Here is an 8,607-nt window from a genome sequence, read left to right on the forward strand (position 1 = left end):
AAATGAGTGGGGAAAGGACAGATAATAAGTGGTAATAGGTCAGTTTTTTGTGATTATGAAAAAACTTATAAACCCCAATTAATGCAGTTGAGACTTGTCTAAAATTGTACAGAATAGGATGTAATGAGAAAGCTTTCTAAGACTGTCAGAAGTACTTTGGGGAATGCAAATACGTTTAGAGGGTTTTTTTAAAGGTCAGAGAATATTTACATAGCAGTTACCATAAAATCTAGGTTAAATGTACTTAAGTGTGTGTTTACTCAGAAGGACAAAGACTATTCCTATAACATTCTTAGATTTATATTTAGTGTTGTCCTCCAAGTATTGTAACCTGTGAACATGAGATTATAGAAAAGGAAACTTTAAAAAATATTTGTGCATAAAACTTATGTTTACTTAGAGTTGTTATAGTAGGTTGAATTTGTTCATGAACTTTTTATAATAACCTGCTGACCATGACCTCGTTTTTATACTTAACTGTATTAAAAGAATTATACACCATACACAAGTGGGATTTCAGGTGTGCAAGGCTGGGTCAACATTCAAAATTCAACTGCTGTAATCCATCACATCAACAGACTAAAGAAGAAAAATCATATGATCTTATCAATACATGCAGAAAAAGCACTTGACCAAATCCAGCACCCATTCATGATTAAAACTCTCAGCAAACTTGGAATAGAAGGGACCTTTCTTAACTTGATAAAAAACATCTACAAAAAACCTACAGCTAATATCATACTAAATAGTGAGAAACTAAATGCTTTTCCACCAAGATCAGGAACAGGGCATGGATGTCCCCTCTTACCACTGCTTTTCAACATAATACTGCAATATGATGCAATATCATGCTAATGCAATAAGACCAAAAAAAGGAAGTAAAAGATATAGAATGAGAAGGAAGAAATAAAACATTATTTACAGATGACATAATTGTGTAGAAAATCACAAAAAAAGAAAAGAAAGAAAGAAAAAAAAAAAAACCCTGGAAGCAGGATTAAGCAGTTATAGTTACAGCAAGGTTTCCGTATACAAAGTTAATATACAAAAGGCAATCATTTTCTTATATACCAGCAATGAACAATTTGAAACTTAAAACCCAGTACCACTTACATTAGCAAAAGAAAAACAAACCAACCTTAGGTATAAATCTTAACAAAATATGTGTAAGATCTATATAAGGACAACTACAAAACTGGTGAAAGAAATGGTTTTTTAAGAAAATGGAGATATTCCATGTACATGGATAGGAAGACTCAATACTGTCAAGATATTCTTCCCTACTTGCTTTATAGATTCAACACAATTTCAATCAAAACTGCAGGAAGTTATTTTATGGATATTGACAAATTTATTCTAAAGTTTAATTGTAAAGGCAGAAGACCCAAAATAGGCAACACAACATTGAGAAGAACATAGTTGCATGACTGACACTACCAGATGTCAACTTACTATAAAGCTACAGTAACCAGGACCACGTGGTATTAGTGAAAGAACAGACAACTAGGTCAATGGAACAGAATACAGAGACCATAAATAGACCCACAAAAATGTAGTCAACTGATCTTTGACAAAGGATCAAGGCAATTCAATGAAGAAAGGATAGTCTTTTCAACAAATGGTGCTGGAACAACTGGAAATCCACATGCAAAAAATGTGAATCTGGACATAGACCTTACACCTTTCACAAAATAAACTTGAATCAGAGACCTAAATGTAAAACACAAACCTATAAAGAAGATACATAGAAAATTTAGGTAACCTTCAGTTTAGTGATGACTTTTTTAGATACATCACTAAAAGCATAATCCATAAAAGAAAAAATAAGTTGGACTTCATTAAAACTGAAAATTTCTGTTATGCAAAAGATGCTGTTAGGAAAATGAAAAGATAAGCCACAGGTGGCGAGAAAATATTTACAAAACAATGAGATACCATTGTTAACAATAGTTAAGTCCAAAGGCAAAAATCCAAAACATCGACAACACCAAATGATGGCAGGATATGGAGCAACATGAACTTTCATTGCTGGTGGGAATGCAAGATGGTGTAGCCAATTTGGAAGACAGTTTGGCAATTTCTTAGAAAACTAAACATACTCTTTCTTACCAAACAACCTAGCAATCTCATTCCTTGTTATTTACCCAGATGAGTCGAAAATGTTTGTCCACACAAAAACCAGCACACAAATGTTGATAACAGCTTTATTCATAATTGCAAAACTTGGAAGCAGCCAACAAGTCAAGTCCTTCAGTAGGTAAATGGATAAACAAACTGGTAGATCCGTACAATGGAATGTTATTCAGCGATAAAAAAAAAGTTATCAAGTCACAAAAAGTCACGGAAGGCCCTTAAAAGCTTAACACTAAGTGCAAGAAGCCAAACTGAAAAAGCTACATACTGTATAATTCCAACATTTGACAGTCGGAAAACACAAAACTACGAAGACAGTAAAAAGATCAGATTGCCAGGAGTTGTGAGGAGTAGATAAGTGGAGGGAGGGATGAACAGGTAGAACACAGGATTTTTAGGGCAGTGAAACTATTCTCTGATGGTACTGTAATGGTGGATACATGTCATTATACACTTGCCCAAACCCATAGAATGTACAACACACACAGAGTCTACTCTGTGATTTTAGTTAATCATGTGTCAATAATGGTTCATCAATTGTACCAAATGTACAACTAATGCAAGGTGTCTATAACAGAGGAAACTGGAAGTGGGAGGAGAATGAGAGGGTATGGGGGAGCTCTCTGTATTTCCTGCTTATTTTTCTGTAAACACGAACTGCTCAGAAAAATAAAGTCTACTGATTTTTAAAAATTTGTTTTGCTCCAGCTTCTCTGTGGAAAACAGAATAGAAGATTGACAGAGTAGATTCCCAAAGACCATTCAGTGAACTACTGAAATAGTCAGGGTCAGAGATGGTTGTGCATTACATTAAGGTAATGACAGTAGAGCTGGAAATGGACGGTTCCAGGCATAAGAAGGTTGAAGGTATTAATCCTGTCGTTTGTCTCTGTGTGAGAGGCAGTATAATTCCTTCTTTGTTTTTCTCTCAGTCCTTATGTATCATCTGTGTTAAATATTTGTATATGCCAATGCCACAGATTGAACTGTCACTATAATCGAAAAAAAATAGAAAAAAATTGTTTTTTGAATGCCCTGACTCCCTTGCACTCACAGAGTTCTGAATATAAATTCAGGCTTTCCAATTAGAGGCACTTGCTTAAGATTTGGAAAACAAAAGTGAGTCGGAGGCTGTCTTCACTTGGCTTCTGGCTGTTACCAGTGGTTAGGAAGGTTGCAGTTTTCCTGAGATTCCAGAGATTCCAGTGTTCGTTTGCCAGCTTCCTAGGTGTCTCCAGCTTCTTGATCTAATTCTGTAGTTCCTCGATGCAGCTTCATTTGTCTTCCTGTTGTCTGGATCCTGTTGCTGGTGGTGGGGTCTTCCAGTTTTAGCCCGGCCTTAGATGCAGTAGCCTCTCTAGTGGACTACTTTCTGTATTTTCAGAGAGCATTCCTCTCTCTATATATGAATACCCAAATCTTGATGGGTCACTAACTTTCTGATAGTTAAGAAATAAAAATAAAGAATAATTAAATAAATAATAAAGTAATGAAAGAAATGACATCAAACCCAATGCTTGTGAGGCTAGATGATAATAGGAGTTCAAAGGAGACTGCCAGAGTTTTTTCTTTAGGTGAGCACATTATCTGGGATAAATGTATTTGGTTGGGTTTTATGACTCTAGCACTCAAATTTCATTTCCTTCTTTTTTACTTTATAATTAGGGTAAGCTTTCATCATAAGAAAATATCAGCATGCCTTTCTTTGGTTTTGTTTTGATTTTATCAAATGACTCTTAAACATATCTGTAATTTGATGATGCAAAAGCAACATTGGAATAAATACTGCATATTACCTTTCCCTTTGGTCTTTAAAATTGTTATTAATCCTTTGAAAGTCAGAATCCCTAATGTTATTGAAGCATCTTCAACATTCAGCTACCAGAGAGGACTGAAGGGGCAAGAGGAAACACTTGTCTTGCCATCTTTTTCCTAGCTCTCATTACATGTGAAAGAAGCTGAGAAATTAGTCACTTTTTACATTTGTACTAACTTAATGCCCAATACAGAAGTGCAGTGTTGCCAGATTTTCCCATTTTTTAAACAACTGGCAGAAATCTGGACTTTTTTACACAGAGGTAAAGTTAGTAGTCCCCTCTGAACCACAGAGACTGAAAGTAGAAGGACGCATAGTTTCCTAATAGAAAGCAGAATATTATTGACAAAGGGGGAATGAATGCTAAGTAAGAAAAGACATTCCACCTCCCAGCAGCCCAAGTTCCATATATAGGCTTCCTTCTATACACATTTTTTGGTTTTGTTTTGTTTTTACTTTATATTTTGAATGTTAGATTTACAGATAAGTTGTGAAGATAGTACAGAGAGTTCCCATATAGCCTTCACACAACTTTGCCTGGTATTAACATCTTGGATAACCATAGTACATTTGTTAAAACTGAGAATACTAAACTAAAACTAAAATGCAGACTTTATTTAGATTTCATCAGTCTTTCCAACAATGATCTCTTTTCTGTTCCAGAATCCAACCCAGGATTCCACATTGCATTTAGCATAGATACACTTCTTAAAAATAGTCACACCTCATAAAATGTAACTATCTAATGTATATGTATAACAAAACATCTCCTTATAAAGAAAACTCAGTCTCATTATTCATTCATATTGGAGTTCAGAACTCTGGATGATTTGTATTTCTCTTTTCCATTCTAGATATAGCACAGCTCATGGCAAACTATGGCTAAATTATACACTCAATCAGTTCCACCATATTAATATGCAGTGGTAGAAAGAAAACAGGGTAATTGCAGTTGAAAGGAGGAGGAGAAGGACGGGAGGGAGAGGGAGGGAAGAGAGAAAAATGAAGGAAGGAAGAGAAGAAAAAAGGAGAGAAGGAAGAGAGAAAAGAAAGAAGGCAAAGAAAAGAAAAAAGAAACTTCCATTAGTATGGGAGACAAATGAAAACATACAGTGGTCACCATATACATGTAACATATCCTAATTGAGAAGAATAGCAAAGGCTCCCTGTCTTGGCAGTGAAGTGAGGTTTTTGATCAGCTGTGGTTCTCCTCTCTGAATCCCCTCTGTCCTTGTTATATGCCCATATCTTAGATGCTCACTGAGGAGTCTTTTTCCTTCAAGTGACTGCCTCTCTTTAGCAGCCTACTTCTTGTTCTTATGAAGTGTTCTGCCTTTCTAGAACTGATTGACTTAACTTTGTTCCATTTTATTCTCTTACTTGATATACTCTTATAATTCTGCTTCCAGTGAAGGGTTTCCCTTCTAAGTGCATTCTTTTATCTTGCATATAAAGGGATATATTTATTATATATCTGTACTTGTTCATTAAATATTGAGCTTTTTCTAGGTGCTAGGAGTAGAGAAGAACAGAACAACAAAACTCTGGCCCCCTTAGAACTTATATGGAAGAAAATTGTTAATGCCATAGAGAAAGTTGAGCTGGAAGGAACTTATTTGTTTGGCAAGAAGAGATTTTTCTAGGAATATGGATAGTTTGTCCATAGTGACAGGAAAGAAGTTAATGATATGAAGACAGTTAGTGAAAGGTGGGGGTGATACAGTAGGGACTTTGGCATTTCTCTCATTTATTTCTATATCTGTGAAAATAGGGAACAAAGTCACCAACTGAACGTGAGAATGGGGGAGTATTATGGGCTGAATTGTGTCCCCTCAAAATTTACATGTTTAAATCCTAACCCTCGGTACCTCAGAATGTAACTATATTTGGAGATACGGTCGTTTAAAAGGTTATTAAGTTAAAATGAGGCCCTTGATATGGGCCCTAATCCAATGACTGATTTCCTTATAAGAAGAGGAAATTTGGATACACAGACATGAGACATGCACTCACACGGAGGAAAGACTATGTGAGGACCCAGCAAGAATGCTGCCTTGGCAGCTCTAGCAAACTAATACAGGAAGGAAATACTGGAGATTTGAGTAGAGAAGAAAAAAGTATTAAATGATCATGTGGGAAAACGAGAGAATGAAAAGTATGAGGTAATTATGCTTTATCAAAGATGCCATTGATTGTAAGACACACTATTTTTTAGGTAACACTAAAAAGGGGAAAACTCTACCAATTAAAGTATGACATACCATAGTGGCATATATAAGACACATCCTCATTTCAGAGATATTAAGTGTGAACATCTATGCTTTAGAACTGATGAACCATGGTAGTATAACTGTTGGGTAGCCTTAAGGGCCCATGTGAGATTAGTGATCATAAAGTAAAGTGAAACTAGTGGGCATGGTTGAGTGTTTTTCCAGCAATGTTCAGCTGCACGGATGCAGACAGAGTGGATTTAAACATTGAGGATGTTGGGTCTGAACAGTTTTGGAATTTTCACATGAATACAGGAAAGCAAGAGTGTGACAAGGCAGTTGCAGATGTGTATAAGGGAGTGAGAAAGGTGGTTGGAGTCCGAGTATTAGAGTGGGCTACAAACTTGGGTGGGGGGAGGGCGTTCCAGCGTAGGGTAAGTAGTGTGCTTGAATTGAGATTTGCAGGGGTCATGGAACTCGTGGCCATAAAGTCGAGGGTATGACAGGGACATGAGTAGCTGAGATGAGGTGGAGGATAAGACCACTGGAGGAGCGGCAGAGAAACAGAGAAGCCAAGATTTTAAGGATCATCCACACAGATGCTGAAATCAACATAGAAACAGGACACAGTGATAGTGAGCCAGGAATTAAAATCTTCAAAGAATGGCGGGGAGGGTGAAAGGGGAAGGACAAGTCAGAGGTCAGTAAATAACTGCAGCAGGGAGGCATGAGTGAAGCAGTCTGATGACACAAGGGGCAAATCTCCATAGTTTTAAGGCATCAACAAGAACAGTCTGAAAGTGAAAATGAGCATCAAAAAGGACATTTAACTAGATTCCAGGCCCAGTGGTCCAAGGGAGAAACACAGCCATCACTTGAGAAGGCTGCAGGGCAGTCAGTCCCCTCAGGGAAGAGCTAGATTTCAGTCAAAGCAAGAAGGCCGAGGGAACACCACTATTCCCTAACACACTGAGGATGGAATTCTAAGGTCAAAGTTGTTTCCCTTAGACTTTGCAGAAACTTATAGCATCCAGTGTTAATGGTGAGGGGGTGTGGTGCCAGTATGGTTCTCTGTCTTTTGCAGACAATCTGTTTTTATTTTCTCAGTATACAATAAATAAATGTAAAGTTCCAATAAAATTTTAAATTCTGAGATATTATTTTGACGTATATCAAGTGTGACTCTCATATATCTTGCTTTGCATTCCATGGACCTCTTCAATACAAGATTCATGTCTTTTTCAACTCTGGAAAGTTTTCTTCTAGTATTTCTTTGTTTATCTCCATTCTACCTGTTCTCTCTTTTTGCAACTCCTATCAGATGAATATTGGGATATCTAGATCTAGCCTCCATTTCTCAATTTTCCCTTTAAACTTTTAACTTTTTAGTAGTGAATTTTAGGGAGGATCATTCCCAGCATCACTCAGCTTGATATTCAGGCTCACTAATTTGATCTTCAGCTGTGGATATTCTATTTTACAGCCCATCCACTTTTTTGTTTGTTTACAATCATGTTTTTAACATCCAAGAACACTGATCCTTACTTTGTCAGCCTTTTTTTTAGATGAATGCCTAATAATAATTACAAGTGACTCTCCAACATTTCTTCGACCCTGGTCTAAGTCAGTCATGGTAATCCCATTCCTCTTTTTGGTGACTGATTTGGCAACCTTTTTAGAGGAGACAGTCTATAGCAACTCATATAACTTCTGAAGTTATTCATTCAAGAAATAGGTGTATGTCTCTGAAATATTTAAAGCTGAGTAGAAAAGTCTGTATACACATTACAAATCAACAGAAAGCCTCAAAATACAAATTTCTAAAAAAGAGAAAAAGAAAACCAGTTTTAGCAAAAGATTAAAAACAAACCCAGCAAGGTAGCATTAAAAAAAAAAGGGGGGGTGAGGTGGGCAAGCAGAGAGAGTGTGAAATAAACTCACAGAAAGACCAATTGTAGTAATATTAAAACTGGACCTAGTAGAATTTAAAGTTTTAAAAGCTTGAATAAATGGAACAGAGATTAAGTAGTTATGAACCTGTATGTGGTGAATATAGCACTGAATATATAAAGCAAAAAGAATTAGACATATAAGGAAAAATACGTAATAGCAGTATAAGAGTTTATTTTACATTTCTCACTCCTTGAGAAATAAAGATATAGAGAATCTTACCAGTGTTTAATAATATTGATTTAATGCTTATGTGACAAATTGTATCAAATGACATACTTATCCTAAAGAAATATTTACAAATTTTATTTGCTTGGCAGGCTAAAAAGAAATCCTTAATAAATTCCCCAAAGCAGACTACATACACTGACTATATGTAATAGAAAATCTGTTATTAACAAAAAAATAAAAAATAAAATATATCCAACGACCTGGAAATTGAAACACTATTCTAAATAATCCTTGGATCAAACAAGCAATCAAATTTGCAGCCACTAA

Source organism: Leucopleurus acutus (genome assembly GCF_964270905.1).
Source record: "Leucopleurus acutus genome assembly, chromosome: 9".
Lineage (NCBI taxonomy): Eukaryota > Metazoa > Chordata > Mammalia > Artiodactyla > Delphinidae > Leucopleurus > Leucopleurus acutus.